Raw genomic sequence first — 22,885 nt, 5'->3', positions numbered from 1 at the left:
ATTCAGGGGATATGGGTTCGACCCCTGGTCCAGGAAGATCCCACATGCCGCGGAGCAACTAAGACCGTGCGCCACAACTACTGAGCCCGTGTGCCACAACTACTGAAGCCCTCATGCCTAGAGCCCTGCTCCACAATGAGAAGTCCATGCACCACAATGAAGAGTAGCCCCTGCTCGCTGCAACTAGAGAAAGCCCGCGTGCAGCCAAACGCAGCCAAAAAATAAATAAATTTTTTTTAAAAAGAACATTTCCTCACACCATATACAAAAATAAACTCAAAATGGTTTAAAGACCTAAATGTAAGACATGACACCATAAAACTCCTAGAAGAGAACATAGGGAAAACTCTTTGACATAAATCAGAGCAATATTTTCTTAGATCAATCCCCCAAGGCAAAAGAAATAAAAGCAAAATTAAATAGATTCTAATCAAATATAAAAGCTTTTGCACAGCAAAGGAAGCCATCAACAAAACAAAAAGATAACCTACGGAATGGGAGAAAATATTTGCAAATGATGTGACCTACAAGGAGTTAATATTCAAAATATACAAACAGGTCATACAACTCAATATCAAAAAAACAAACAACCCAATCAAAAAATGGGCAGAAGACCTGAATAGACATTTCTCCAAAGAAGACATACAGATGACTAACAGGCACATGAAACGATGCTCAACATCACTAATTATTAGAGAAATATAAATCAGAATCACAATGAGGTATCATCTCACTCCAGTCAGAATAGCTATCATCAAAAAGTCTACAAACAGTAAATACGAGAGAGGATGTGGAGAAAGGGAACCCTCGTACACTATTGGTAGGAATGTAAATTGGTGCAGCCACTATGGAAAACAGTATGAAGGTTCCTCAAAAAACTAAAAATAGAACTACCATATGATCCAGCAATTCCACTCCTGAGTATATAGTCAAAGAAAACAAAAACACTAATTCAAAAAGATACATGCTGGGCTTCCCTGGTGGCGCAGTGGTTGAGAGTCTGCCCGCCGATGCAGGGGATACGGGTTTGTGCCCTGGTCTGGGAAGATCCCGCATGCCGCGGAGCGGCTGGGCCTGTGAGCCATGGCAGCTGAGCCTGCGCGTCCAGAGCCTGTGCTCCGCAATGGGAGAGGCCACAACAGTGAGAGGCCTGCGTACCACAAAAAAAAAAAAAAAAAAAAAAAAAAAGATACATGCCCCACAATGTTCACAGCATCATTATTTACAATAACCAAGACATGGAAGCAACCCAAGTGCCCATCAACAGACAATTGGCTTGCAAATACACACACACACACACACACACACACACACACACACACACGAATATTACTCAGCCATAAAAAAGAAGGAAATACTACTGTTTGCAGCAACATGGATGGACCTAGAGAATATTATGCTTAGTGAAATAAGTCAGACAGAGAAACACAAATACTACATGATATCACTTACATGTGGAATCTAAAAAATAATACAAACTACTATACATAAAATAGATAAGCAACAAGGATTTACCTATAGCACAGAGAATTATACCCAATATCTTATAACAATTTATAATGGAATATAATCTGCAAAAAATCCAAAAAAACAAAAAACTGAATCACAATGCTATACACCTGAAACTAACACAATATTATAAATCAACTGTACTTCAATTTAAAAATTTAAAAATGCATCAAACTTTACACTTAAAATGGGTGAATTTATTGTATAGAAATTACATGTCAATAAAGCTGGTTTTCAGAAAAATAAATGTATCCCCCTTGAGGGCAGGTTTGTACTTAGAACAGTGCCTGGCCCATAGTAAGTGCCTACAATAAGTCATTGTTAAATGAATGGATGGATGAATGAATGCATATTTTCCCTTTCCCTACTGTTTTATACAATTGGCATAAAAAATTTTCAATCAATGTGTAAAAAATGTGTTATGACTTGCCCTGGCATCCCATGAATGGGATTCAAATTTCTCTCAGTGAAACATGTAAACATAAGACCCATGCATGTCCTTTGGAGAAACATGGTTCCAGGGAGAAATAAAAACTTCAGTGGGGTGGCTACTGGCACTTCTGAGGCCTGTCTGCCCAGAGGCTTCCTTCCTGGAGCTCCAGGCAGATCTGGGCTCTGAAGGCACTGACAACACCCACCTCCATTCCTTAGCTGCAAACTCTTTGTTCCCACGGACCAGGCAGCTCAGGAGAAGCAGGGTGGAAGCTGCTGCCTAGACCACCACGTAAATGCCTGGCCATCGCTGCAGAGAGACTAGAAACAAGCACTTGCCCTGGCCTGAGATCCCCTTGACCAGAGGCATGGGTTGTCCTTGGTTCACCCAGGGTTAACCCTTGCTCAGCTGTCCAAGGTTAAGAGCCCTTTCTCTTTATGGAGACCTACACTTACAATCCCTACCAAGAACAAAAGAAAATTTAGAACTGGAAAGGATCAGCTTGCTCATCAGTTCATTTTCAGATGAGGAAACTGAGGTCAGAAAGGATGAGAGACTTGGCTGGATTCTGACCAGACGGCTGAGCTAGATCTTTGTTTCTAGCCATAAGGACCAGCTACCAGCTGCCTCTTCTCTGAGCACTCAGCCTCCCTGGTCGGTTTGTTCATCTTAAAGCGCTGCCGTGGGGACCGTGCTGCTCCTTTACAACCAAGCAGGGGTTAACCCAGTTTGCTTCGCCGGTTTTAGAGAATACTTGGTGAATCAAAATAATGGATCTCGGCATTCAAATTTTCTCTCAGATTTTATCATTGAACGAATGAAAAGAACAAAAAGCCAAAGCAAATGGACTGATTTCTGATCACACAACTCCTTTGGCTGGGAGACGGGAGACTCCCCACCTCTCTTCGAATGTATCGTCTCCCTGGGAAGGTGCCCGCTTCTCTCCCATCTGTCCAGGCACACACAGAACACAACAAGTCTGCTCACTGTATCTCTCAACACCACCTCTTTTCTTCTCACACACCTGGTGGAGACTGTTGAATGAATAAACAGACAAGCTCATTGGAAAGTAGGCGGCATGGAATCCAGAATACGTTTTCCAAAGGAAACGACGTCATGAGAGGGTTTGGGTTTCCTGAGCCTGCCCACAAAGCCGAATCTATCTATCACACCACCGAAAGGCTATATATTTTAGTAGGAAATAAGGGGGAAAAGAAGTACGGTGACCATATTAATCATAAAACAAACAAACAGAAAACCTGAACAAGAAATGTTTGCGGGGGCAGATCTTACCCACACGGCTCAGCTCCACTTGGAAGATGAAGGGGGGCCGTCTCCCTCTGGAGTGATTATGCCTCGAAATTAGTGACTTTCTTTGCTAACAGCCGAATCTCTCTCTGACAGCTGCTCAGATCAGCCAGGCATGCATTACTTTCATCTTTAATAAACAGGCACTCTGAAGTCAGTGGCTGGTCTCCATGGCAACCAGATCAAGTTTTTCCACTGATGTTAGGGGCAGAGAGGAAGAAGGAATAGATCATTTTTGCTGAGGCGCTGAACCCTGAGATGGCAGAGGAAGGCGGGTGTGGGCTACACGTACTGTCCTCCACTTCTTTATGGGTCCCAGGAGAATGGGAAGTGACTGTCCTGATCAGCAATATAAGACACAAGGGAAAGGGTTCCTTTAGACAGCATAGCCCACATCAAGGCCTGCACTGCCAAGCACCTAAATGCAATTCAGTCCAACTTAACTCACATTCACTGTGTGTGCCTGGCCCTCTGCTACATGCTGCAGGGGTTACTTACAGTAGGAGGACATAGAAAAAGTGAGGAGAGGCACCAGCAACTATGTTGAGGGGTGTGAGGTGCGTGGGGCAGGTTCCCAGACAAGGTTCAGCCCCTGCCTCTCCCAGCCCAGAATGGCTGCAGCTCACAGCACCCCTCGCCATCAAGCTCAGCCATACCTAGTCCTTGAGCTGTAGCTGGGATGACTAGCAGCTGGTCAGGCTGGAATGAATAGTTTGTTGATAGTTCACTGCTGCAGTGTCCATGGGCCTTTACCACCTGGGGCCCATGGAATTTCCACCTTCTCTGAGCTCTCCCTGGTGGGTCCACTTGGTCTGCATGACTGGGATCTGAGTCACTCTCCTAATCCAGGCTGGGGCCCTGACATCTTGCCTTGCTGTTGCCTGCCTCTTCCTTCAGCCTTCGGAATCGGAACTGTAGTTCCATATCCTGCTCTAAGGAAGCTGGTTCCCTGGAGCCACACTGAGAGACTTATCCCTTAACTTCAGCTGTCGCCCCCTGCTGGAACCGTCGGCCTCTCTGCCCCAGCAGGAAGCTGGACCCTCCAGGTTACTGACTGATGCTTACGGGAACTAAGCTGTTAGTCTGCTGTTGGCCCCTGGAAACTGGACCTTGGGCCACTAGCGCCCACTCACGTTACCACCCCAAGGCCTGTCAGCTTATGGTCCTAAGGTCCTCCTTTTCCCCCCAGACCAGGGCTGCTGCCAAAATACCAGAAAGCCTTACTCCTGAGCCTGAGTGGGCTATAATGGACGTGGTATTTGAGGTGAGTCCTGAAGGGCAGCCAGGATTTGGAAGGCAGAAGAGAGCACTTTCTGTCGGAACAAGGGTCCTGGATGAGAGTCGGAAGGTGAGGATGCATCTCTTTATCCAAACCTCAATTAGGCAATCCCAACTTCCTGCGCCCACTCAGCAGGGAAGGGTGCAGGTCATCCCGGCTGGAGGGCTCGAGTCCTGCAGGGCACCTGTTTCAGGAACTCTCTCACAGCCTTCTCCTGGAGTTGGGCCGGGTAAATACAATCAATACCCTCCTAGGATTCTTCAAGTGGAACAAGACAGCCAGATTCTGTGAACAGGACTGTAACTAAAATTTACCAACACATTAACTCACTATTCACAAAATAGATGAGGGTGGAGGAACGAGCGGGGATGTGTCATGAAAGGTGCTTATAAGCCATATTAAGAAGCTTGGACTTTTTAAACAGATAATGTCAAGCTATTAGATCATTTTAATCTAGGGATTAATGTGATCAGATGAGGTTTTATGCTGTAGGCACAGTGGAGGGAGGGGCGAGCTCAGAGTCTGAGAGGAAGAAGCCAGGAGACAGCTCGCCTACCCAGCTGCTTCCCCAGGGGCACAGATTCACAGGCTGCAGGTGCCAAGGGCACAGTAGCCCTGACTTCGGGGTCTTGTCCACTCACACCGTCTACGTTTTCACTGCACTCTCTGCCGGGTTCCCTTCCCCTCTCCTTGCTCCTGCTGTGTCTTCTGTTTATTCCCCATGGTGCTGCCCTGTATTCACTTTCTCCCGTGCTTTTCCACTTTCACCCTCACTTCAGCATCCTCTATCCTGGCCTCTCTTTTTCCTGCTTTCTGTCCACGTTCTCAATGCAGATGGAAAGCTGCTCGAGAGACCCACCCTCCCCACCAGCTTTAAAGGAAAAGACTGACCCCAGGAGACAAACACTTCCTCTCGGCCGCTGGAAACAAGCCAGTTGATTTTTCCATCACAGAAGCGGAACACCAAAGGCTGTTGACCACACCAGTAGATCAGCAGAAATGGCTATTAGGAGTTTATTGCTCACTTCTACCCATTCAGAGTGGAATATGCTAGGAGCTTCCCTTGACCCTCCCTTGACCTGAAATACCTCCTCTATTGACGCCTGAAAGCCCACCATTGAACCGGTCATTCCTTTGTGTTAATCATTACTTTCTCCCAATGGTTTTCCTTTGAACATATAAATCCTCCTGGAAGGGGAAACATATTAGCTTCCTAATACTTTGATGTAACAAAGCACAGAGGGGAAAAGTACAAAAGGTTTCCATTCTCTCCTGAACATCATACGTGCGAATGGGGATACATCTAATTTGACTGGATGCAGAATTAACAAAACATTTAAATTATAGAACTGCTGATGTCCATGTGATCATTTTCTCCTTTTACCTTTTCTTTTTATCTTTTTCGCTGAAGTATAACACATACAATAAAGCATACAAGTCTTAAGTGTACAGCTTAATGGATTTTTACATATTTATACACCCATGTAACTACCACCTAGATTAAATATATTTCCAGTACTCCAGAAGGCTCCCTGTGCCTCTTCCTAGTCAATATTCCCACAAAGATAATCACTGTTCTGACTTCTATTACCATAGATTAGTTCTGCCTGTCTTCAACTTTATGTAAATGGAGTCATGTGAATTCTTAGCTTTTGGCTCAATACAATTTTTCTGAGATTCATACACATTGTTACATGTATGAGTCATCCGTCTTTTCTACTGGTGCTTAGTATTCCATTGTATGAATATACTACAATTTCTTTATTTTTCTGTTGATGAACACTTAGGTTGTTTCTAGTTTCTGGCTATTATGAATAAAGTAGCTATGAACATTCTTTTTTTTTTTTTTTTTTTTTTTGTGGTACGCGGGTCTCTCACTGCTGTGGCCTCTCCCATTGTGGAGCACAGGCTCCGGACGTGCAGGCTCAGCGGCCATGGCTCACGGGCCCAGCCGCTGCGTGGCATGTGGGATCTTCCCGGACCGGGGCACGAACCCGTGTCCCCTGCATCGGCAGGCGGACTCTCAACCACTGCGCCACCAGGGAAGCCCCTATGGATATTCTTATACAAGTTTTTTTGTAAACATATGCACTAATTTTTCTTCGATATATATCTAGAAGTGGGATTGTTAGGTCAAAGAGTAGGCATATATTTAACTTTATTAGAAACTGTCAAACAGATTTCCAAAAGTGACTGTATCATTTTTTTTTTTTTTTTTTTTTTTTTTTTTTTGCTGTACGCGGGCCTCTCACTGCTGTGGCCTCTCCCGTTGCGGAGCACAGGCTCCGGACACACAGGCCCCGCGGCCATGGCTCGCGGGCCCAGCCGCTCCGCGGCATGTGGGATCCTCCGGGATCGGGGCACGAACCCGCGTCCCCTGCATCGGCAGGCGGACTCTCAACCACTGCGCCACCAGGGAGGCCCGACTGTATCATTTTGCATTCTCACCAGCAAATATATTAGAGCTGCAGTTGCTCTGCATCCTTGCAAACACTGGGTGTTGTCAGTCTTTTTAATTTTAGCTATTCGGGTAGAGAAATATTTGTGATATGTTTGCCTGAGAGAGGTGGATTCCTGAGCTGGGAGTTCTGAGCAGGAGAATGGAGCCCTCATATCAATGATAGCTATGGAAGTGGAGTCCTGATGAGTTTTATTCTGTGTTTGCTTGAATAACAAGAAACTGTAAGGGCTAGAAAGCTAGAGGAGTATTTTCTATTAGTACCAGCTTTAAAAAACCAATCCTGGAGGCTGTGTCACCAGTGGAAGAAAGAGCTAATTTAGGCGAATTCTAGAATACTCTAGACAGGGTAAATGTGAAGATAACACTGCAGACCCACCTGTGATGGTCTAGCCAGAAAGGAACTTGTACCAGAATTCTTGGTTGCAAGCAACAGAAACCAGTTCAAGCTAAGATAACCAAGTGGGAATGTATTAAAAGCCATCTGGGTACTCACAGAATGGATAGGAGTGTCAAGGGACAGGCTTGAGATGAGCAGGAATCGAGGAGGGTCTAAGAGGTCAGGAGCAGACACTTCAGCCTACTCAGCGTGGCTTCCTGCCAACTATTCCTGAGTTCCAGGTTAAAGTTCCAGAAGAGCTCATCAGATTTGTTGGCTTAGACCATACGTCCACCCTCAGGGCTGGGAGAGGCAGAATCAGGTCGCTCCTAGAGTTTCCATAGTGGGGTAGGCACCTGGGTTTATACCCCACTACGACTGCCTACGTGGGGAGGAGGTGATTCCCTAAAAGAAATCAGATGCCGTCAGGGAGGGGGAAAGGTTGTCGTGTAGCCCAAGAAATACTACGTGTTCACCACAGCCCTGCCTTCAACAGCATTCCTTTCACACCAGGATGTTAATTAGGAAAGAAGTGGTGAAAGAACACTGGGCCTACAGGGTGGGGAGGGAAAGGGAATTTGACAGGACAGTAAAACCTCGGCTGATTTGCTAACCTGTTTTCCAATGGACTTGAATAAGATGAGATCGCGTGACTCAGTTTGCTAAACTGTCTGTCATTTTCAGCAAGTCTGAGTCACTCCGTGATCCCTTTACCGTGCAGTCAACCCTGACTGAGGGAGTGCTGGGTGGATGTGAAGGGTGGGGACTGCAGAAACTAAGAAGAGAAGATCACAGCACCCGGATGGCACTCCTTTCCAAGTCCTCATCTCACAGGCTCTACAAACATAGTGCCTAGGGCCCGTGAGCTTCTCAGGGCCTTAGGAAATATCTGAGAGTCGGGGGGAAATTACAGGTTCCAAAATACATAAAGAAAAATCGCAAATTAAAAATTTTGAAGTGCTCAATCAGCATTTAGCTACCATTTTCCCCTCTTTTGTGACACTCCTACCCCCAGCTCAGAGTTCCCCAACCTTCAGCCTATGGTGCCTTGTTCCTAATTACAAAGCCACCAGCAAATGAGAGCAAGCAAGAGAGAGCAGAGGCAGGTGACGTGGCTTCTCCACAACAGGGGACCACATCTTGGTCTTCATCTGAAACGAAGAGTCCAAGTCAGCTCCAAAAAGAAGGAAAAATGACTAAAACTTTAACCTTAAGTTCAGAGACCTAGTTTCTGGATCCCTTCTTCATTCCTCCAGTTGCTCAATGGAATTAACTCAACATGGCTTTACATCCAGGAAAGATTTTGAAAATGTCTTGAGTTACCTGAAATTGGGCCAGAGGTCCCGTCCAGCCTGGACTTTTGGAGCGTGCATTTTCTTACAATGTTAAGAACACAGGTCTGGGCGTCAGAAGACCCAAGTATCATCCAGGCTGTCACGAACTCACTATATGACCTCAGACAAGTCACAGCCTTTTTTCTCCTCTTTCCTCTTTTGTAAAATGAAAGGAGTTGACTGAATGAGCACTGAAGTTGGTTCAAGTCCTGTGATCACTTAAACTCTTAAGTGGATTCCTAAAGCAAAGAAAGAAACCACATTAGCCTCGCTGACACGTCTTCCGTTATGCTCCACAAAAGACCAAACGATATAATAAAAAGCATCTCTGTCCCCCAAACCATGCTTAATCTCCAAGTTATGCAGCCTGTGATTAGTAGAACCTATTTCTCTGTAACTGAGTGGGGTAGTTCTAGGAAAAGATTATACTGAATTTCACTAAATGTGCATTCATTTGGTTAACCAGACCACTAGGGCTAACATACTGTACCGATTACCTAATATGAGCACCATCAACATTCTTCCATTTTCGGTGAATTGGCTTTTTAGCCATCAGGCTAGAGCTCACTATAATTTATTTTCTTTGTGGTAGCAGCAAGCATGTCTAAATTAGTTAAATTACTTAAATATGTGGTTGCTTTAAGGCTCAAAAATTCCTGACTGCTCCTTCCAAGGAAACATCAACCCACAACATGTGGAATAAATCTCCATTTTCATGTCTTTGTTTCGTTTGGGGTTCTTCTGAATGACTTCATTTTTGTTGCTGTTGCTAAATCAACTTAAATTGGGGACCTGACTAAACACTCCGAGAGTTGTGCTTTCGACCAAACACCTTCCTTCATTTTCCTCCCCTGACCCCCACTGGGCAACATAACTGTGATCAATTACAAATGGCTGGATGGCGAGCTCTTCATTGTGTCCACAGCAAGATAAATGACTTCCTTGCCTAAACAACCTCTCGTGGATTAAGATCCTGACCTCCTCTCATTCTCCATCCTTCTCAGAGGAGGCCAGTCCAAGCCAGGCTGCCGAGCCATGTGGACGTAATTGGAGCAGATTGAAAAATGTGCAAACACAGTATTAGCAACGTGTTTAAACAGCACCATTCCCTGAGGTGTTCATAATCCTTTAAAGTTATGATATAATTACTCCTTCCGGCATCACTCTAACATGTATACAGCACAGCAAGAATTATATTTGTCAAGGAACATGACGGTTATGAATAAATAAAAATTATTTCTCAGATCACACACAGCATTTTTCTTTATTTATGGGATCTATATATCCCTTGTCTCTTTCAAAAGGATCTGAGGCATCTTACAAACTAATGTTAGAGCATAACTCTAATAAAATAGGAATGAAACCACGATGGGAGGTAGGAAAGCTCTACCCAAACAAGACAAGAAGCCTTAAAGGGAAGTGTGACAGATTTGATCTCACAGAAATCTAAAAGTTTTAGATTGCAAAGGTCAAGCAGCAGGCCAACAGGTAAGGGGTTAACACCACAATATCAACTGTATAAAAATGCCTAAAAATCAATAAAAGAACAATCACTCAAGTGGGTATTTTGTGTAAAGAACGTGAAGATTAGGCCAGAAGAAGAAATACAAATAATCAAAAATCTTGGGGAAAAAAATGCTTCAACTCTAGTTCCTACAGAAGGAGTTTCAAATTAAAACAAGATGACAGTTTGCACCTACTCAATGGCAAAAATAAAAATAGAAAGAAGTACAGCATACAGTATTATATGGCCATTTTGGTTGTTTTAAATTTTTTCCCAGTGCAAACAATGCTGTAATGAACATCCTGGTACATATATCTTTTAGCAAATACACAAATATTTCTGTAAGATAGGTTCCTAGGGACTTCCCTGGTGGTCCAGTGGGTAAGACTCTGTGCTCCCAATGCAGGGGGCACCAGTTCAATCCCTGGTCAGGGAACTAGATCCCACATGCATGCCACAACTAGGAGTCCACATGCCACAGCCAAAAATAAATAAATAAATAATAAATATTTTTTTTAAAAAAAAGATAGGTTCCTAGAAGCAAAATTGAGTTAAAATGTATATGCATTTTAAAAAATGATAAGCACTGCCCATTTACTCTCCTAAAATATTGTTCTGCTTTACACTTATATCTGTAGCATATGAGTGTGCCCATTTCCCCTAAACATGCAATTACCATACAACCCAGCAATTATACTCATGGACATTTATCCCACAGAAATATAAATTCATGTTCACACAAAAATTGTCGTGAATGTTCAAAGCAACTTTATTCATAACAGTCAAAAACTGGAAACAATCCAGCTGTCCTTAGCGGTTGAGTGGTTAAACCAACTGGTACATCCACATCATGGATACTACTCAGCAAGAAAAAGTTGATACACACAACAACTTGGATGAATCCCCAGGGAGTCATGCTAAACGAAAAAGCCAATTCCCAAAGGTTATAAACTATATGATGACATTTATAGAACATTTCTGAAATGACCAAAGGATATAAATGGAGAACAGATGAGTGCTTGTCAGGAGTTAGGAGTGAGGGAAGGTGCAGGAGGGCAGGGGGGTGGGTATAAAAGGGCAACACAAGGATCCTCATGGTGATGGAACTGCTCTGTACCTTGACTGTGATGGTTCACACAGGAAACTGCACACGTGATAAAACTGCATAGAACACACACACACCCACACACATACACACACCCAAATGAGTCCAAGTAAGACTAGGGAAGTCTGAAAAAGATTGACGAATTGTATCAATATCAATATCCTAGTTGTGATACTGTACTATAATTTTGCAAGATGTTACATCAGAGGAAACTTGCTAGAGGGTATATGGAATCTCCCTGTATAATTTCTTACAACTGCCTGTGAATCTACCATTATCTCAAAACATAAAGTTTAATTTTAAAAAGCTATAAGGTGTGATCTATATGATGTAATATGAGGTCTGTGATATACTGCTGAGTGAGAAAGGCATGTCACAAAATAATAGGTATGGTACTATCCTATTTGTGATAAACAAACAAAGCCATATATCAGCTTGTGTGTGCATGCGAGTAAATAGAACATTTAACACTGCTTACCTCTGAGGAAGGAAGGGAAAAGGGAGTCCATTTTTAGTCTGTATTTAGTCTGTATTGGTGCAGTGTTTTTCAACCAACATGTCTGACTTTTGTGATTTAAGTTTGTTTTTTTTTGTTTTTGTTTTTTTTTCCGGTACGCGGGCCTCTCACTGTCGTGGCCTCTCCCGCTGCGGAGCACAGGCTCCGGACGTGCAGGCTCAGCGGCCATGGCTCAGGGGCCCAGCCGCTCCGCGGCATGTGGGATCCTCCCGGACCAGGGCACGAACCCGTGTCCCCTGCATCGGCAGGCGGACTCTCAACCACTGCGCCAACAGGGAAGCCCTGATTTAAGTATTTTTTAATTGTAAGGAGAGATTAAATATACCAACGTGAGGGTTAACCAACTGCTCTAGAGTATCTCCTCAAGCAAACTGGGCCCAAGGAGGTGCTCAGTAGAGGGGCAAGTTTCAGTGAAGGCAACGAAGCACAGGAGCCTGAGAGAGGAACAGAAGGATGTAGAAAGGGGAGTGGTCTGCAGCGGAACAGGCATTCAGCGAAGGATTGAGCGAGGGAAGAGTATCCTGAGAAGAAACGCAAAGTCAAGAGTAAGAGGGAAGCTGGAGAGGGATGCTTTTGGGGTTTCCCCGTGGGGACAGGAATAAAATATTGCTTTTGGTTTGCTATTTGGGGTAGGGCATTTACCATTTATCAGGGAGGTGGTGGCACTGCCATCATAACCCTCAGGGAACCACCGTGGGGAGCATTCCATTTCCTGAGGACATCTCCTCGAACTCTCCATTCTGGGACAGGGGATCACACTGGACTGTGGTCTCACTGGACCCCTTGTTAGTTCAAATCAAGGCTCTATCATCTGATCTCAATAGCCATTCCTCTAGTGAACCCAGATGGCATTTCTGATCTAGGGATCAGCATAAGCTCAATAACAACCCCCCAAGGAGATGGATAGTACTCTTTCCCCAGTACTCAGTCACCCTGATAAATGGTCACTTGTCCCTCTAGGCTTGAGGTAAGTTGCAGGGTCCTTTCTCAGAAGGTTCTTGGTCTGCAAACTGGCTTAGGTCTGGGAACTGGACAAGAAGCTATATATTCCCAATATGATGATGCAAGTTTGGTCTCTGCCCAGCAGAGCTAGAATTTTTCTCCCTACATTTGTAAGGAAGTAACTTAGTACACTGCCCATCCAGTTCACTTTAGGTGATCAATTAGCCATTGATTGTCACAGATCCCTGAATATAAAAATTCTATTTCTCCATCCCTGTGGCTTATTAAGGTAATTGCATTTACCTTGTCTCTGATGGAAACCAGAGACCACAGAAACCAATTTCATTGCCACATCAGCACTGTAATTTCTTTTTTTTAAACATTTTTTTTGATGTGGACCATTTTTAAAGTCTTTGTTGAATTTGTTACAATTTTGCTTCTGTTCTATGTTTTGGTTTTTTGGCCACGAGGCATCTGGGATCTTAACTCCCCGACCAGGGATCGAACCCACACCCCCTGCTTTGGAAGGCGAAGTCTTAACCACTGGACTGTCAGGGAAGTCCCCTGTTATTTCTGACCTTCAGAGAGCCACCTCAGAACCTTTCAATGATTCTGGTGCCCTTTACCAATGCATTTTTTCCTTCCTTGGTGGGTCCTCCCAGGGCATTTTTTTTAAAATTAACTAATTTGTTTATTTTCGGCTGCATTGGGTCTTCGCTGCTGCATGTGGGCTTTCTCTAGTTGCAGTGAGCAGGGGCCACTCCTCGCTGCAGTGTGTGGGCCTCTCCCACTGTGGAGTATGGGCTCTAGGTGTGCAGGCCCCAGCAGCTGTGGTGCGTGGGCTCAGCAGTTGTGGGTTGCAGGCTCTAGAGCGCAGGCTCAGTAGTGGTGGCGCATGGGCTCAGTTGCTCCGCGGCATGTGGGATCCTCCCGGACCAGGGCTCGAACTCGTGCCCCCATACTGGCAGGCAGATTCTCAACCACTGCACGACCAGGGAAGCCCATCCCAGGGTATTTGAAGAGGTGATGGTTGAACAGGGTGGAGAAATTGATCCATTCCAACATTCCCATTTCCCTGAGCCTCTAGACTCCTTCCCCTCCTATGGCCTTGCTGCTCAAAGTGCAGTTCACAGACTAGCAGCATCTTGGCATCACCTGAGAGCACATTAGAATCTCAGGCCTGTCCTAGACCTGCCGAAGCAGAATCTGCATCTTAACCAAATCCCCAGGTCACTCATAAGCACATTGACATTTGTTTTACAGCAGTGATTCCCAAACTTTAACGGGCATCTGATTCATTTTTGAAAGTGCAAATGCCCAAGCCTCAGTTCCAGAGTTTCTAATTCTGTAAATCTGGGGTAAGATGAAAGAATTTCCATTTCTGTAATACATTCCCAGTTGATGTTGATGGTCCCAGGTGATGTGGTCGCCACTCTGTTTGAACCACTGTTCTACATTATGCCAGAGAATTTACAGAACTTTGACCTAAAGAACCACAGACCATCATAGACTCCAGGCTCTGATGTCCAATCCAACATACTATTCACACCACTTCCTGGCTCTTGAGCCAACCCTGAGTCCTAGGTGATATCCCACGTCAATACATTCAGCCTGATGGAGCCTTACTATCTTCCCCCAACACCCTTACAATCTCCTCCCACATGTGATCTTCCCACTCCTCCAGATACCATGTGTCAAGACCTTGTAACTCTTTTGGTGGGTAGACTATTTTATCCTGGAGCAAGACTTTTCTATTTCTCCTTATGGGCTATACTGAGATCTAACTCTTCTTACAGAGCTGGAGGCAGAGAAGAGAGAGTGTGGGCCCTAGAATAAGCAGCAGCTCTCGAGGCAACTGCTCCATGTATAGTCACTGAAAACACTGTTTTGCAGAAACAAGGCTCAGGGACATTTAGAGCTCAAAGTTTTCAGCCTTATCCATGTCCCACCAGTGCCTTACACTAGCGTTAGAGACCTAGAAAGGCTGAACTTTTAATTGGCGCTTTAACTCTGCAACCCTTGCAATGAGACCCAGGGCTTGGCTGTTCACGGTAAGAACTTCAGGACAAGAGATTTCTTCAAGTTTGCCATGGAGGTTCGATTCTCTACAAGCTCCTCAAACATCATCAACCCAATCCCAGAAGCACATTATGAGGATCTATTTCCTGGTGCAACTTCTAATATCAATTACTCTATCAGTCGAGTACCAGAAAGAAACAGCAGGTGTTCAAATGAGGATAATTTCAAGAGGGAACTATTTACAATGGTGTAGACAGAATATAGGGAAATCACAAGAGAGAAAGCAATAGCCAGCATCTGGTAGCAGCTGAGCAGAACTGCCCTAGACTTGAGGAGGAGGGTCATGCAGAGACGCCTCATTAAGAGAAGCAGCGACCTTCAGTTAAGGGAATCAGGCAGCTCATGGCAACCTCACAGACAGGGAGCTAAGGGAGTGAACGCCTTGACCTCACTCTCTCCCCAGTTTCCAACCTCTTCCCAGGGATCCCCAGTGGCCAAACCCAAGTGGAAGCCAGAGGTAAGGGAGCCAGTGGATATAGTCAACTAAATCAGCCTCCTGGGTTGAAAGCGGATCTGGAGGGGAAAATGCAAGATCTCTGGCATGATGGGAAAGGCCATGAGTTTAGTTCTAAACAAATGTGTTTGTGGTATCTAAGCAGAGATGTAAAGCAGGTAGTCGAGAAGCTCTGGAGATTGGATAAAAGTCTGAGCTGTTGTACAAATTTGAGAGGATAGAGATGAGGCCGTGAAGGTGGGTGAGATGACTTAGGCAGACAGTGTAGAGTGAGAAAAGTAGAGGATCCAGGGCTGAACCTGAGCAGTTCCAATGTTTAAAGGTCAATTAGAAGAGGAAAATCTGCAAAGGGACAGAGAAATAGAGCCATAGAAGTGGGAGAAAAACCAGGAGAGTATATGGCAGCTTAGATACCAAGAAAAATAGTTTTTCCCAAAGAAGGAAGGTTAAATTGGCTAAAGTCTACTGAGAGGTCAAATACTGTGAAAATTCAGCAGTGTCCGTGAGATTTAGGGGTGTGGAGGCCACTGGATACTTTGATAAAAATAGTTTTAACAGAGAAGTAGGGGAGGATGCCAGCTGGACGGGGCTGATGAGCAAACAGGTGCTGAATGAGGGCAAACAATGACTATGCACAACTCTCCCAAGCAGTTTGGGTGTGAAGGGGAGGAGAGGAAAAGAGTAGATCCAGGAAGGAAATTTGGGGTCTGGGAGCGGGATTTTTTAAGAATAGGAGCGACTAGAGCATGTTTAGATGCTGATGAAAAGAATCCATTAGAGGGGAACAAATCAAGGCTAGAAAAGGTGAGATGGTTGGTAACACACATTTTCTGAAAAGGTTGGAATCCATGGCCTTGGGAAGGGAACTGGCCTTTCAAGGAGGAGGGACATCACTTCCATTTTGTCAGGAGGGAGATGCAGAGAATGGGCTCAGGAGCTAGTACAGGTGCAGGCTGGGTTATGGGTGCAGGTGGCAGGAAGTGAGGTAATTCCCACCTGAGAGCCTCTATTTCTTCTGTGAAGTAGGAACAAAGACACCTGGCACTAGAGAGGGATGAGATGGGGGCTAAAGCTTGAACAGGAAAGTTTGAAATGGTTGTTCAGAGACTGAAAGGTGAGTGGACAAGAGGACAGTGGGATTCCTCAGGGGTGGAGGTGATAATGAAGAAGACTCTGCTAGGCTGGGGGGTTCTTCTCCAGTCGTGCTTTGCTGCCTAGGCAGAGATGTGAAAAGGGCTATTGTTGAGTTCTTCTAGGATTGACTTTTTCCCCAGGTAAAAGTGATAAAAGGACAAAATAGACCAGTCAGTTTAGGGTGCTGGTGAGATAGTGATTGACATAATGGACCATGTATCTAACGTGGCTTCAAAGGGAAACAGATAGAGTGGGTTGATGGATAAGGAAAAGTAGAGGGGCCAGGAGGCTAAGGGCCTCAGTAAGGTTGGGGCACAGACTAGATGAGCAAGCAGACTAGACTAGAATGAGAGGGGATTGTGAACAGAGGGGAGTTTTGACAGATGACAAAGTCCACAGTGTGACAGAGAAGTAGATGCTGGAGGTGGCAGGGTAGATTAAGGAACTGGGAGGCCAGAGTACGGACTGGGTCATCCGTGGGTACCCTCACGTCTTCCAGGAATATGGCAGAGTTGAGGTGTGAGGGAATAGCGTGAGTTAGGAGGCAAAGTTCTCAGGGAAGCAGAGGGAGTGTTCCAGGGGCCAGTGGCTGTCCACAGCACCAGCACTTCAGACAGCAGCCATTTTTACAGGAATGTTTGGATTCTGCGCCAGGGAATGAGGAGCGGGCTATTCCCACCCTTCATCCTGGGGGTGTGGGCTGCGGAAGAATACTTAAGAGAGCTGCAAAAGAAGTGATACCCTCTGGGTAGAGCTGAGTTTCAATTCAGGCCAGGAGACAGAGGTTCCCCAGGGGCCGATGCAAGCAGAGACAGCAGAAGTGACCAGGGATGAAGGGGGAGGCTTCAACTTGAGTACGTTTGGGTCACGGATTGTAAGAAAAAAAAAAAAAAAAAAAAAGGTGCCATTAGGAAGATTCGAGATAAGTATAGAATCTATAATAAGTCCAGAAAGCATTAGACTGCTTTTCAAAGACAGACACATACGCCAGCCGCAGGTGTCCTTCAGTTTCAACGGTGACCCTCTGTGTGTGTGGTCTGACTCGAGAACAATGCCTAACCAGCAGTATTTTCTCCACGCTCAGGGCTGTCCTTGGGCTTCCTTGTTTCCTGCTGTTGTTTGCTGAGTCTGGCATGAGTTTTACCTTTGTCTCCGTATTTCCTAGTTTACCAAACTCCTTGGTTTGGAGATTCTTAAAAAGAATCCTCCCACCAAGGACTGTTTAGGCCAGTTTTCTCTAGGGTTTCTGTCTGCCTCTCACCACATCTTTCGGCCTTGGCACATCCTTTGCTCTTGTCCTCCAGAGATTTCCCTGTGCTGTTCTAGCCCCGCTTCACTTCTGCGTGGGTATCCATCCTCTGCCTTGACCCATTCTCAGCACATCTAGGGCAATGAATGGGGTTACGGGGCAGCCAGGGTGCCTCTAAGATCACCAGGTGGATGACAGTGTAACTGATGTCTGCTCTCAATAAAAAAGATGACATGAGAGTAAACTTTCAGGACTTTTTAGTTGCACCATAGATGGCTAAACAAATGCTGCAGGTATCACTAAGCAAAACAAAAGTCAATGGGTAAACAGTGAAACTGTTCTTACCAATTTTCCCTTTGGCTTTCCCAATAAGCTTTTTTCCTTTCCCTTTGACTTGATTACTAATGCTCAGTATGCAGGCTGTGACCTCCTCTTGACAAAGAGATCGCCAGTGTCTGCTGTTGTTTTTTCTCATTCCTAAGGATACTCACGCACCGTAGTGAACACGCCAACTCAGTATCTAATCACATGTGAAAGACGCACTTAACAAACTGGTTTCTTTATGCAACAGGATGACTTAGAGTAGTCACATAACAAGTTATTGCCCTTTGGGTACTCTCAGTCAAAACTCTTCACATAAATTTCAATTCAATGTTCTCTCGTCCATGTTGTCTTGTGATTATTGTTGGGAACTGCTGTTGTTGTGAGAGCCCTCAATATTTTCTGGATGATGCTGTGAGCAGATTGGCTCTATTATTGGCACTATGATTATTATCATCTATTACCTAAAATGCTCATAAACTGTCTCAAACACCGTCCCCTTGCTGGCTATCAGAGGTCGTCTCGAGGGACAGGAGAGATGGCTGATCCTAAGGAAAGCCCCACTGTGCTGGCCGTCAGACAGGGTTTCCACAGCAACTCCATGGGCTTGTCAGTTTACTCTTTAGAAACATAAATGAAAAATGTAATTTACTCTTGCTACGGGAAATTTACTTTTAAGTGCTAGAGATAGGTAACTGCAACACCCCCTTGATATCAGAGGCCCCTCCTAGGAACCTGAGTAGAAACTCAGGCTTAAAGTTACCCCACACATCTCTGTTCTAAAATCTTATTGTTAGCATTTAAGATAAATACCTTTTTCATTATAGGCACAACTTAAGTTAGCTGAATCAGACTAAAGGGAAGGATTTATATTCCTTGCTTCAAGGAGGAGTTTTCTTGCTTTTTCTTCCTCCTGCTAGATGTGAACAAATCTACACACATAGCCCCATGCCCCAGCAGATTCCTTAAAACCGGAAGGGACGGGCTTCCCTGGTGGCACAGTGGTTGAGAGTCCGCCTGCTGATGCAGGGGACACGAGTTCGTGCCCCGGTCCGGGAAGGTCCCACATGCCGCGGAGCGGCTAGGCCCGTGAGCCATGGCTGCTGGGCCTGTGCATCCGGAGCCTGTGCTCTGCAACGGGAGAGGCCACAACAGTGAGAAGCCCGCGTACCGCAAACAAACAAACAAACAAACAAAAAAACCCTGAAGGGAATCCATCTTAAGGTGAAGGCTTTGCGGAGAAGAGCAGAACAGGGAAGGAGAAAACATGGGTCCTTGTTGACATGGTGGAGTTGCTGAATCAACCAGCCCTGGAGCCCACCCTGCCTCTGGAAATTTCAGTTTTGTGAAATAGTGAATTTCTTTATATTTAAGTCAGTTTGGTACAGTTCGTTTTTTAATTTTTTTTAATTGTTATTATTTGCCATGGAAAGCCTCCCAGGTATCACAGGTACTCACAAGTGCCTGAGCTGTGTAGCAGAGGGGAACCCAGCAGGAATGTGAGTGATTAGGGGTAATTCCTGCCAATCTTTTCTCTATTTCCCCTCCCTCCACCTGATTCCTGATATGAGGTTATTTGTGCTTTGAGTTAGCTTTCCGTTGTTGCTTCCCCACCCCACCCCATTTTCTCTACCTCTCAGAGATCGGTTATTCTCCATCTAAATATAATATGGGGCTTCCCTGGTGGCGCAGTGGTTGAGAATCCGCCTGCCGATGCAGGGGACATGGGTTCGTGCCCCGGTCTGGGAAGATCCCACATGCCGCGGAGAGGCTAGGCCCGTGAGCCATGGCCGCTGAGCCTGCGCGTCTGCAGCCTGTGCTCCTCAACGGGAGAGGCCACAACAGTGAGAGGCCCACGCACCGCAAAAAAAAAAAATAATAAATAAAATTAAATTAAATATCTGATTACCCTTTAAAAAATAAATAAATAAATAAATAAATAAATATAATATGACCTTCAAGTTGAATTTAAGCTGGAGTCAAATCAAGGTAAAATGTTTGGAGACCCCATCTCAGGGTGGCCTGAAAGAGGAATGTGAGAGAAGTGTACACTAGAGTTGCTTTCTGGAGTCAGCCAGATTCTGGGATGGGATCTTTGGGATTTTGTCAGCATCATCACTGCCTCTCAGTATTTGTGTCCTACCCCACAAGTTCTATATCTTGTCAGTGAGTGGGTGGGGCTGGGTTTTGGGTCAAAGATATCTAAATGGCTGAAATTATCCTATTTGAGGTTTGCTGAGATTACTGTTTTTTATCAAATTAAAAAAATTTCCAATATTTCTTCAAATACTTTCTTCTTCTTCATCTGCTCTCTCCTCTCCTTCTGGGACTCTAATTACATGTACATTAGATTGCTTGATACTATCCCACAGGTTATTAAGGCCCTATTCTTTTTCTTTTAATCTTTTTTTCCTCTTTGTTTAGATAATATCCATTGACTTTTCTATAGATTCACTGATACTTTCATGTGTTGTGTTCATTGTGCCTAACCAATGAGTCTTCAATTTCATATATTGTATTTTTCAGTTCTAGGATTTCCATTTGACTTTTTTTAAAGTTTACATATCTTTTTTGAAATTTCCCATCTCTTCACCTACTATTTGCATATTTCCCACAGATTCCTTAACATATTTATCATAATTATTAAGACTTTGTTAATTCTAACATCTGGGTCCTATGTGGGTCTGTGTTTATTGACTATTGTTTCTCTTCATTATGGATTACATTTTCCTGCTTCTTTGCACACTGAGTAATTTCTTTATTGTATACTGAGCCTTATGGACAGTAAATTAAAGAGACTTTAGATTCTGCTATCTTTCTTTAAAGAAAGTTGAGATTTGTTGTAAGCAGTTAAATTACTAGCATACCATCTTGAGCCCCTAGAGCTACGGCATTCAAATGCCGTATAGAAATGTTCTATACTCTGTGCAGTCCAATATAATGGACATTAACCACAAGTGGCTATAAGCCTTTAAAATGTAGCTAGTGACTAAGGAACTGCAATTTAAGTTTTATTTAATCTTAATCCAATTTCAAATGCCACAGGTACATGGAGATTATTGTATTGAATAGTGTAGCTGTGAAGAACTGGTGTTAAGATCTGTTAGGGTGGGTCTATTTGGGTTTTGCCTTTATTCCTAGGGCATAGCCTTCAGTCCTGGGAAGTAGTCCTTACTCCTAAGGTGTGCCCTCTGTGGTCTCCGTGGAAAGTCTTGGGTATTTGCCACACCACTCTAATTGGGGAGGAATTGAAGTCTAAGTTCCATCTTCCAACACAAGACAGCCATAACTTCAGCCTTCCAGCTATTGCTCCTCCCTGGGCTCCCTGCACCTCACTTTGCACGTGCACCGTGCAGGAGTCAGCTGAGGAGCTGAGGGAAGTTTGTACATAGATTTGGGAGCTCCCCTTCTGAGGCTCCCTCCTTGCTGGGGTTCCTTCCTTCCCAATCTCCAGCTGCTGTGGAAGCCCCAAACCCCAGCTTCTGCCTCCTCAGCTCATAGGGCTGCCACTTTCCACTTGAACTCTGTCTCCTGCCATCCTGGGAAGAGGAGAGTACTGCCAGAGGAAACGCCTGATCAACATGGACCTCGCCCAGTGGGATCCGCCCCCCCTTTCTTCAAGGGTCATATCTTCTCCAGTTTTTGTCTTCAGAACCAAACCATTTTGGTTGCCCTCCAGGACCTTAGAACAGGTTTTGTTATTGTCTTGTTTTAGGTCCAGAACTTATCATTGTTTTTGGCAGAAGGATTAGTCAGATACTATTTACTCAGCCGTTATCCAAAGCTGGAACTGATCTGAATGGCCCAAACTAGACACTAAAATACTGAGTTCAATGGGAAAGCTTGGCTCTCCTTTCCTCCTAGCATACTGTCCTGCGTCTCTTTGCAGCAGAAGGGGCTCAATATTTGCTAACGAAAATTTGCTGAAAACTGGAAATTCTCTTGAAGGAGCCATACTTTGAAGCATTATCAGTTGTTCATAATTTAGAATGGACAATCCTCTCCTGAAAGCAGATTTTGATATGGGTTATTGAGAAGGAACAAGAGGTTCTTGGTTGTATCTGAATTCTGATTACAAGTGGTAGAAAACCTGACACAATTTTGGTGTAAGCGAAAGGAGAATTTATTGAAAAGCCTAGCTTAACACTCCATGGTAGGGCTGGCTCTAGGCATAGCGGTTTTTAGGCCTCATATAGTATCATCAGAATGTAGGTTTTTCTTTTTTTTAATAAATTTATTTATTTTATTTTATTTATTTTTGGCTGTGTTGGGTCTTCATTGCTATGCACGGGCTTTCTCTAGTTGCGGCGACTCTTCGTTGCGGTGCGTGGGCTCCTCATTGCAGTGGCTTCTCTTGTTGTGGAGCACGGGCTCTAGGCGTGTGGGCTTCAGTAGTTGTGGCGCACGGGTTCTAGAGCGCATGCTCAGTAGTTGTGGTGCGTGGGCTCAGCTGCTCTGCGGCATGTGGGATCTTCCCGGACCAGGGCTCGAACCCGTGTCCCCTGCATTGGCAGGCAGATTCTTAACCACTGTGCCACCAGGGAAGCCCAGAATGGAGGGTTTTGGGTTTTGTTTTTTTGTTTTTGTTCCCAGCTTTCAGACCTGCCTGTTGCATTGATAGAATTAATCTCAGCTTCCTGCGACTGCAAGGGGGCTTCAGCCCTGCATCCTCTCAAGTGTCCAGTCCAGAGAAGAAAGTGCCAGCCTATTTTCCAGAAATACCCATGAAAATCTCACTGCCTCTCATAGGTTCTGCCTGGGTCATGGGCCCATCCGGAAGCAATCACGTGGCTATGAAACAGGATGAAATGATTGGCCTAAGCACGCCTCATATGCTCCACTCCCCAGTCAGAGGGGTGTCAGTTTCACCAGACCTCCAC

The sequence above is a fragment of the Mesoplodon densirostris genome, chromosome 12, assembly GCF_025265405.1.
Source record: "Mesoplodon densirostris isolate mMesDen1 chromosome 12, mMesDen1 primary haplotype, whole genome shotgun sequence".
NCBI classification, from domain to species: Eukaryota; Metazoa; Chordata; class Mammalia; order Artiodactyla; family Ziphiidae; genus Mesoplodon; species Mesoplodon densirostris.
Note: the sequence above shows the minus strand (reverse complement) of the source record.